This window comes from Pongo pygmaeus, chromosome 4 (assembly GCF_028885625.2).
Source record: "Pongo pygmaeus isolate AG05252 chromosome 4, NHGRI_mPonPyg2-v2.0_pri, whole genome shotgun sequence".
NCBI lineage: Eukaryota > Metazoa > Chordata > Mammalia > Primates > Hominidae > Pongo > Pongo pygmaeus.
The window spans coordinates 146,412,676-146,423,630 of record NC_072377.2 but is presented as its reverse complement, the minus strand read 5'-3'; the positions used below and the strand labels follow the sequence as shown (position 1 = coordinate 146,423,630).

The 10,955-nt window shown below is 44.3% G+C and overlaps 1 pseudogene; it reads left to right on the top strand.

The window, feature by feature from the left end:
- Nucleotides 1-9,553: 9,553 nt before the first annotated feature.
- LOC129037408 (glycine cleavage system H protein, mitochondrial-like) lies at nt 9,554-10,158 on the top strand (annotated as a pseudogene).
- Nucleotides 10,159-10,955: the final 797 nt, after the last annotated feature.

Below are 10,955 nucleotides of genomic sequence, written 5' to 3'. Positions count from 1 at the left end.
TCCCTGTGATGCTGTGCTTCAGTGGTCACGCTCCTAGTCCGCCTTCATGCTCCATCCTGTACACCTGGCTCTGCCTTCTAGATAGCAGTAGTGAATTAGTGAAAGTACTAATAGTCCCTGATATGCAGAAGTAATGGTGTAAGTTGTCTTTCTCTCTGTCTCCTCTCCCTCTCTACCTCGGCTGCCAGGCAGGGAAGGGCCCCCTGTCCAGTGGACACGTGACCCACGTGACCTTACCTATCGTTGGAGATGACTCACATTCTTTACCCTGCCCCTTCTGCCTTGTATCCAATAAATAACAGCACAGCCAGACATTCGGGGCCACTACCGGTCTCCGCGCATCGGTGGTAGTGGTTCCCCAGGCCCAGCTGTCTTTTCTTTTATCTCTTTGTCTTGTGTCTTTATTTCTACACTCTCTAGTCGCTGCACACGGGGAGAGACGCACCAACCCTGTGAGGCTGGTCCCTACAAATTTCCTTTGTTTTTAGGGTTGAATAATATTCCATTGTATGGATATACCACATTTTGTTTACCTATTCAGCTATCAATGAACATTTGAGTTGCTTCCAGTTTGGCTATTGTTGAATAATGCTGTTATAAACATGGGCATACAAATATCTCCTCAAGGCCCTGCTTTCAATTATTTTGAATGTATATCCAGAGGTAAAATTACTGGATCATATGGTAATTCAATTTTTAACTTTTTGAGGAACCACCGTACTATTTTCCATAGCAGCTGTACCATTTTATCCTCCCACAAAAGCTTCAGTTTTCCACATCCTCACTTTTTTTCTTTCTTTTTTTTTTTTTTTTGAGATGGAGTCTCACTCAGCCACCCAGGCTGGAGTACAGTGGCGTGATCTTGGCTCACTACAACCACGGTCTCCTGGGTTCAAGTGATTCTCCCGTCTCAGCCTCCCGAGTAGCTGGGATTACAGGCACCCGCCATCATGCCTGGCTAATTTTTGTATTTTGGTAGAGACGGGGGTTTCACCATGTTGGCCAGGCTGGTCTTGAACTCCTGACCTCAGGCGATCCACCTGCCTCGGCCTCCCAAAGTGCTAGGATTACAGGTGTGAGCCACAGTGCCCAGCTTCTTTCTCTTTTTTTAGGGGGGGATAGTGTGTGGTGATATTGCATTGTGGTTTTGATTTCTGCATAGGAATCTGCCTTTTTAAATGAACTTTTTATTTTGGAATAATTTTAGATTTACAGAAAAGGTACAAAGATAGTACAGAGAGTTCCTGCACATCTTTTATTTGGTTTCCATTTCCCCTAATGTTATCATCTTACATTACAATGGCACTTTGACAAAAAGTGCCTCCTGAGTAGTCGGGACTACATGAGCATGCTACCACACCCAGCTAGTTTTTTGTATTTTTCTGTAGAGACAGAGTTTTGCCATGTTGCCCAGGCTGGTCTCGAACTCCCAGGTTCTAGGGATCCACCCACCTTGGCCTCCCAAAGTGATGGGATTACCAGCATGAGCCACTGCACCTGGCCGTGATTCTTACTTGCACTACAGTTTGAGAGCCGCTAATCTAGGGGTCAGGAAAGTCCTTCCAGGGAAATACATTTCAGCTGTTACTTGAAAGATGCGCATGAGTGAGTAAAAGGAACAGTGTGTGATCCAGGCAAAGGAAACAAACTGTGCCAAAGCCTGGGGGTAATAAAGAACTTGGAACATTTAAGGATAATCATAATAGCAGTAATAGTAATTTATTGACACTTACCATATGCCAAGCACTGGTAAGCACTTTAGAACATTATTTTACTTAATTTTTCACAACAATCCTACAAAGTGGAAAATATGATCATTTCTATCTTATAGATGAGGTAACAGAATTGAAAGAAGTAACTTGCCCAAGGCCACACAACTGTAATGTGGCAAAAGCAAATTTGAACTTAGGTCTTTCTTTCCTGATTCCTTTTCTCCCACTAGGCCCCAGTAAATTTTATTCACCTGCTTGCAGCAAGAAGCAAAACCTTAAATATGTGGCTTTTCCTCCTTCTGGTCTACTCTTCCCATTCTCTTTTCCAGACTTCTCATCCTTCAGGGTTCAGAGAGGTCTTCCCATTCCAAAGCTATTCCTTAATGTTATTCTCTCTCGTTGCATTGAAGGCTAAATTAATGAATAAATATAAATAAACAGCCTTAGCAACAATTTGCAATTATATACTCATTCATGCATTTATTTATTTAATGCCTATCTTTCCTGCTGTACTGTCAACTTCATGAAGGCAAGGATCCAATCTGTCTGGTTCACCTAGTACCAGGAGGTGCTTACTAAGTATTTGGGTGTTTTTTGTTTTTTGTTTTTTGTTTTTGAGATGGAGTCTCGCTCTGTCACCCAGGCTGGAGTGCAGTGGCACCATCTCGGCTTACTGCAACTTCTGCCTCCTGGGTTCAAGCAATTCTCCTTGCTTCAGCCTCTCGAGCAGCTGAGATTACAAGCACCCACCACCATGCCTAGCTAATTTTTGTATTTTTTAGTAGAGATGGGGTTTCGCCATGTTGGCCAGGCTGGTCTTGAACTCCTGACCTCAGGTTATCCGCCCACCTCCACCTCCCAAAGTGCTGGGATTACAGGCATGAGCCACCGTGCCTGGCCTAAGTATTTGTTGAATAAATGAAGAAAGATAGGAACTCAAACATGTTTTGGATGTTAAATGAGTGACTTATTTTTGAGAAAGAAAAAAATCAAATGGATTGTTGAATATCATTTAAGACATGAACCATAGGTTCCCTTTTTCTCTAGCAAAAACCTCAACATTGCTGTGCATGGTGGCTTATGCCTGTAATCCCAGCACTTTGGGAGGCCAAGGCAGGTGATTGGTTGAGCTCAGGAGTCTGAGACAGCCTGGGCAATGTGGTGAAACTCCTTCTTTAGGAAAACAAAACAGAAACAATTAGCGGGGTGTGATGGCACAGGCCTGTAGTCCCAGCTACTCTGGAGGCTGAGGTGGCAGGGTCGCTTGAGCCAGGGAGGTGGAGGCTGCAGTCAGACGAGATCATGCCACTGCACTCCAGCCTGGGTGACACAGGGAGACCTTGTCTCAAAACAAACAAAAACCCTCAACCTTGTTTATCCAACTGTCATACCCCATAGAAAGTGACAGTGGTTTTGATTCCCTGGAGAGACTGACCTGAGTCTGACTGACCTGAGAAACATCTCTTTGTTAAGAAGTTCAGATCTGAAGACAGGGGTGGGAAGTCTCTATTCCTGACGCAAAAGGTCAAGAGTATCATCAAGAAGAAAATACCATCCTAACAACTTCAGAAAGTCAACTGGCTGCAAGGAGGGAAGGGTGCAATTGACCTCCCCAGGTCTTTTTCTCCTCTGGGGTTCTGCTTTCCAGCATAGCACCAGAGTGCTAGCAGAGTGACCATGTTGTAAGTGAAGGCTAACTGCTCCCTACTTCTCCTGGCTCCCCCAGTGTTAAATTAACTTTATGTCAATACCACACCAGCAGCTGGGATGAATTATTGAAGCTCATTCATTGCAGTGAGCCCAGGTTCCACTTGCTTTATGAAATGGAAGTGAATGTGACCATATTATTTCTGTTTGTCTTGTTGCAGTCAGTACATCTTCAGTCTGTTGTTAATGTGAAGGGACTCAGCCCTGGCAGGCAGATAATCCCAGCCTCTGCTTCTCATGAGAGCTACAGAGATAAGCATAGTGGGAGTGTCAGAGCACATAAAGTGGGAGGGGAGGAGTGCAGGAACACATCTGCTGGCTCCAGACTCACAGGGGCTCTTAGTTATCACAATTTACATGGTAGTCCCCAACACCTATTCATATACACATAAGCACAGTCAACACACACATACACACATATATGCATATATACATTCAGAGTCTTAAAGGCACACTCATCAGGGGCCCAGGAACAAAAATGTGGAGGGTGCCAACATTTTAAAGAATTATTTTCTCAAAGATTGTGCACATTTTAAAGCCTTCTCCTCCCCCCACCTTCAGCACCAGTCCTTCTCTAGAAGTGCTGGCTAGCTTGCCCCTGACTCTTGGCAGAGATGGCTGACCTGGAATGTCTAAGGTCATGAACAGGGAAACCACTTGTAGGAGGCTCCTGTGTGCATGTGGGAGAGCAGTCTTTCTTCTCTGCTCCCCTCCAACTCCCTCCTGAACTGATGTATGCCTGACTTTCAAGATATATTTCTGTTGCTTGGCCCAGATGCCAAAATTCTCTGTTATAGCTCTGCATCTATCCATATACACCCGCATTGACGTTCACAGTCACAAACATGCAGTCACACTCCTACACGCTCATGCTCACACACACACACTACATACCCAGAGCCAGGCCTCCTAGCCGTATGGCTTGGTTTGAAGGCTAATGAGAAAGCCTCCTGATCCTATCTGCTGGCCACAAGCCTCTCAAAGATTCCACCATTAAATATTTATCATTTTGGGAGTACTCAGCTAAGAATTAAGACCTCCAGTCACGGCAACACACCATAAAGTTTTCATCCAACATTTTGGCAGAAGCCCACTTCTACCCAGAAAATTCTTTCTCCTTGACTAGCTGACTCTTACTCATTCTTCAGGTCTGACCCAACCTCCCCTGCTCACCCCTGACCCCTTACTATTGAGGGATGGTAAGTTCCCCCATTATCCATGCTCCTTACTCTCTGTCATTTTCCTTCCATGCACTAATTAAACCTGTAATTAAATGATTATTTATGTGGTCACATTTATATGGTTTGTGGCCCCATTAGAAAGAGAACTCCAGTTGGTTAGGAGTTGCCTTTCTCTCTGTTCTTCACTATACCCCCAGTGCTAGCACAATGCCTGGCACAGAATTGACGTTCAATAAAACTTAAATGGCTGGGCGCGGTGGCTCACGCCTGTAATCCCAGTACTTTGGGAGGCTGAGGCAGGTGGATCACCTGAGGTCAGGAGTTCAAGACCAGCCTGACCAACATGGAGAAACCCCATCTCTACTAAAAACACAAAATTAGCCGGGCATGGTGGCACATGCCTGTAATCCCAGCTACTAGGGAGGCTGAGGCAGGAGAATCGCTTGAACCTGGGAGTCCTAGGTTGCGGTGAGCCGAGATCACACCATTGCACTCCAGCCTGGGCAACAAGAGCGAAACTCCATCTCAAAAAAAAAACATTTATTTATTTAAAAAAATGAAGTTGAATGGTTTGGGGAAAGGACATTAGAGAAGAAGGAAAACAGACAGAAAATGTCAGAACAGATGGTTCCAAATCCTTCTGATCTTGAGCCTCTGACTATCACCAGTATCTTCCTTTCTCACCTGCCAGGGTGCCACCATGTAACTCTCCTGGGGCATGTTAAGATGCCCAGCAGAGGTCGGGGGTGGTGGCTCAAGCCTGTAATCCCAGCACTTTGGAAGGCTGAGGCGGGCGGATCACTTGAGGTCAGGAGTTCGAGACCAGCCTGGTCAACATGGCAAAACCGCCTCTACTAAAAATACAAAAATTAGCCAGGCATGGTGGCATGCACCTGTCGTCCCAGCTACTTGGGAGGCTGAGGCACAAGAATCACTTGAACCCAGGAGGTGGAGGTTGCAGTGAGCCAACATCATGCCACTGCACTCCAGCCTGGGCAACACAATGAGACTCCATCTCAAAAAAAAAAAAAGATGCCCAGTAGAACTACACAGGGACAGCATTAGGATTGAAGCACACAGAAACTTCTCAGCTGGAGGAAACAGGCCCGAGGGGCATCCTGGCATGGTCTGGCTCTGCAGTTTTCCAGAATGTGACTAAGAGGTCATAGTTCTAGACCAAGCTTTGTGTGAGGAACCTTCTATTCCAGATGTTTTCTGGTAATTAAGATGGGAGATGTTTGTTGCCGAGAACATATGGTATTGATAATAATAACAAAAATACTATCAGCTACCATTTATAGAAAGCTTACTATATACCAGGCACTGGGCTAAGCACTTTATATATAGTTACATATAATTAATTAATCCTCACAACCATCCCGAGAGAAAAATGTACTACTATTTCCATTTTGAGAATAAGTAATTTGCCCAACATCACATAACTAGGAAGCAACTGAGCCAGGAAAGGACTCTGAGGCCAAGCTTTTAACCAGCATGATAGGCTGCCTTCTATGTAAGCCCCGAGGAGATACCAGACCACCTCATACTCACTCAACAGCTATAAAGTGGTGCCCTTTAATGGACTTGGGATTTATTTGCAATCTTAGAAGCTGCCACTATTCCCTTGTCTTAGAACGACCAGGACCTGGCTCCTGATTGCTGGAGTCACAGAAGAGAGGTGCCAAAACATCTGGAATTGCAGGAGGAAGCAAATACAGGCAGCTGGAAGGCACCTGATCCTTGGTCTTCTACAGCAAAATACTCCTGGGTCCCTGGCCCTCCTGCTTGGAAGATGGGACCACTTTGAATCCTTTCCCTCTGTATTTCTCTTCTCCCAGTGGTGATCCTGCGGGCTCATTTCTGAATGATGATGGTCTTGAGGCAGGTGACAAATAAGCCACAAAGGGCCACATAAACCATAACCAGCCAGTGTGAGAGAGAAGCTGCCACTGAAGGTGGGCCCTATTTACTTGGGGCTGCACTCGCGGCCTTGTGTACAGCCACTTGCAGGAAGTGAGAGCTCCAAGCTTTTGACATCGGGTCATGGTGTCTTCTGTTCCCCTCTCTTCCGTGTTGCACTGACTTCAGCTTTGTCCCTTTAATGATTCTGAGTCTGACCTCCATGGCTTCAGATTAGGTCTGGAATCATTTTAAGACTACTATGGGGCAGATGCAGTGGCTCATGCCTGTAATCCCAGCACTTTGGGAGGCTGAGGCCGACAGATCACCTGAGGTTGGAAGTTCGAGACCAGGCTGACCAACATGGAGAAACCCCGTCTCTACTAAAAATACAAAATTGGCTGATGTGGTGGCGCATGCCTGTAATCCCAGCTACTCGGGAGGCTGAGGAAGGAGAATCACTTGAACCTGGGAGGAAGAGTTTGCAGTGAGCCGAGATCGCGCCATTGCACTCCAGCCTGGGCAACGAGAGCAAAACTCCATCTCAAAAAGGAAAAAAAAAAAATAGTCCCAGACTCGTGCCACTTAAACTCGGTCTGAAACAGATACTTCCTGGCTCATCCTTTCAACCTGCATTTATTGTGGTGTTCTCTCTCTAGTCTGTGGACTCCTAAAGGGCAGGTTTGTATTGAATATGGTCAATTGGCATGCATCCTCTATTCTTGTTTTCTTCTAATGTGTTACAGGGACTGGGAAGCTAGAATACATTTCCATGACTCCCTTACAATTAGGCACACTTGTATGACTGGAAGACAGAAAGGAGGAAGATGACTTCTTTCTGCTATTCTGGGCTTTCTGTTGGCAAGCAGGATCCTGGAGACATGGGGTTCTCCTGCAACAGCCATTCAGCATCCTGATCTCTGCTTTCTAGTTCCTGGATGGCAGATCTCTGACTGTGTTCTTTAACTCAACAGTTAGAGTGGTGGCCTTTTGATTCCCCATCTTACTAATCATGGCAAACATATTCGCTTTCCTGTTGCAGTTTTGGGAAGTCCATTCCACAACTCCTTTCAATGATTGTGTAAGCACTAATTCTCTACACTAAGTTCTCCTCAGTTCAAAATACCTAGAGTAGTTTCTGTTTTCCTACACTGAACTAGGCCCTCAAATAGTTGTGAAATGACTCCTTGGAGAAACAAAGAAAAAAAAAGTCAGTGTTGTGTTGGAGAGAAAAGATTTCTTTTCTCATCCACTTCTAGGTTCATGGCCAAGATTCCAATAATAAAAAACAGATTAAGAAGAGAAAAGTATGCAAATGTATTTAATATAAGGTTTACATGACACAGGAGCCTTCATAAGGAAATGAAGATCCCCCCAAAACAGGAAAACTTGTGTATTTATTTAGGCTTAGGTTTGAGGAAGAGTAGAAGTGGTCACTCACGCAGAAGTATGATAGGACAAAAGGGGTGTGTCTAATGGTAATAAACTGGGGGTGGGGGACTTAGCAAGTCCTGTTCAGATTCTTCTGTCTTCAAGAACAAGGAAGTCCCTTTTCTTCAGTATAGGGAGGGTATCTCTGGAATGAGGATTTCATGACCTACTTCAGGAAAGAAAGGAGGGAGAAGGTCAGAGAGTGACCTTGCCAGGTTTTTTTCTTTTCTTTTTTTTTGAGATAAAGTTGCACTCTGTCGCCCAGGCTGGAGGGCAGTGGTGCGATCTTGGCTCACTGCAACCTCTGCCTCTTGGGTTCAAGTAATTCTCCTGCCTCAGCCTCCCAAGTAGTTGGGATTACAGGTGCCCGCCACCATGCCAGGCTAATTTTTTTTTTTTGTATTTTTAGTAGAGACAGGGTTTCACCATGTTGGCCAAGCTGGTCTTGAACTCCTGACTGCAGATGATCCGCCAGCCTCAGCCTCCCAAAGTGCTGGGATTACAGGCATGAGCCACTGCGCCTGGCCAACCTTCCCAGGTTTTATGGCCTGCTTCAGGGAAGAAGGGAGAGGGAAAGGTGAGAGTGGTTCTCCTGCTTCTGCTGTTTTTTCAAATGCCAAGTTGCCATATTTTGGAGTACGGTATCCTGAACCCCATCATTCTCCTGTCTGAAACTTTCCCAAGAGGCTTCACAGCCCAAAAACTGAGTTGGAAGATTATTGTATAACCCATTGAACCATCTCTCAGTTCCAGGAATAACTCAGTCCAGTTAAATAGTTAACAGTTGTATCTTATTCCAGTTGTTAGGTGGTATTGCAGTCGGGCTTCTACCAAAGTTAGGCCTCTATGTAGTGTAATCAATCAGGCATTTAATAAGAGGCATTTCCAGACAAACAATAGAAAAACAAACATTAACAATTAGAGCAATCCATAAACTCAGTTTTTGAGTCCGGAAGACAGCCAGTCAAAAAAATTTCTAGATTTGAGCTCAAAGCATCTTGAGATGGTGGAATGAGGACACACAGTGACAAGCTGATAGATTTTCCTGGTTTGCAGTTTGCATGAGGTGTTCTGGGGAAATTTCTGTGCAGCACATAGAGCAACAGGTACAAAAATTGTTCATATATGGCTGTTGTGATTTCTCTAAAGTCTATATGAAGTTGTCCAGCTTTAGCTTGCAGGGCTTTGGGAAAAGGGCAGTTTTAATTTTTAGTGATTCTCAGTCATAAGGTGGGAGAAAAATTGGAAATTGTTTGGAGAGTGATAACCAGATATTGGAGGAAACTAGAATTTAAGATCCAGTCCAGATTATAGGTAGATAACAAAACCTCAAGTCCGTGCGCGGTCGCTCACCCTTCTAATCCCAGCACTTTGGAAGGCGGAGGCGGCTGGATCACGAGGTCAGGAGATCAAGACCATCCTGGCTAACACGGTGAAACCCCGTCTCTACTAAAAAATACAAAAAATTAGCCAGGCATGGTGGCGGGCACCTGTAGTCTCAGCTACTCGGGAGGCTGAGGCAGAAGAATGGCGTGAACCCAGGAGGTGGAACTTGCAGTGAGCTGAGATCGTGCCACTGCACTCCAGCCTGGGCGACAGAGCAAGACTCCGTCTCAGAAAACAACAACAACAGCGAACATGGCGCTGTGAGTGGTGCAGAGCTTACGGGCCCTGCTCTGCACCCTGCGCGCGGTCCCGTCACCCGCCGCGCCCTGCCTGCCGAGGCCCTGGCAGCTGGGGGTGGGCGCCGTCTGTACGCTGCGCACTGGACCCGCTCTGCTCTCGGTGCGTAAATTCACAGAGAAACATGAGTGGGTAACAACAGAAAATGGCATTGAAACAGTGGGAATCAGCAATTTTGCACAGGAAGCGTTGGGAGATGTTGTTTACTGTAGTCTGCCTGAAGTTGGGACAAAATTGAACACACAAGATGAGTTTGGTGCTTTGGAAAGTGTGAAAGCTGCTAGTGAACTCTATTCTCCTTTATCAGGAGAAGTAACTGAAATTAATGAAGCTCTTGCAGAAAATCCAGGACTTGTAAACAAATCTTGTTATGAAGATGGTTGGCAGATCAAGATGACACTGAGTAACCCTTCAGAACTAGATGAACTTATGAGTGAAGAAGCATATGAGAAATACATAAAATCTATTGAGGAGTGAAAATGGAACTCCTAAATAAACTAGTATGAAATAATGCAACCCAGCAGAGTTGTCTTAAATTAGTGGTGGATAGACTTAGAATAGCAACTTTTAGCACTACCGATGGGGAAAAAAAAAACTACTGTTAACACTGCTAATGAAAGAAAATGCCCTTTAACTTTCTAATGATTATAGATAAATATAATATGCGTCTTTTTCACAATATCCTATGATTTTTAGACTAGGCTCTAGTGTTCAGAATTCATGAAATTATCCATGGTAAAAACTAGTTATAAAAATTACACAATTCAAAGATAACATTGTTATTCTTAAGCCTTATATAATATTGTAACTTGCATGTATCCATACCTGGATTTGGGATGAAATACTTAATGATCTTTCCATTGAAAATAACTGGAAGTGAAGAGGTTTTTGCTGCTTGTACAGTGTCAGATGAGGAACACCACTATCTTAAGTTTGCAATACACTGCATTTGCTGGTGCTATTTTTATACAGTGAAGCAATAGCTTTGCAGCAAAATAATAAAAGACTTCTTCATTAAAAACAACAACAACAACAACAAAACAAAACCTTAAAAACATGAACAGGACTAGAATTCAATAATAGATACACTTTAGTTTTCTTCTGAACTGTAATTTTTAAACCTACAGTCACCTCTGTTTCTACCAAAGATGATCAAAATAAGATGAATTTGTTTGCAAAATAGGCCCAATCTCATTAAACTTAACCTGATTATTTGCATAAGTGCAGCAAAACAGTGATTGCCATATAGGCTCATTTAAGTTTGCTTTGCTGTAATTTTTCACAAGGAATCTCAAACTGGACTTTTAAAACCTCACTCAAGTCTAGGAAGCCAAACCAAGGA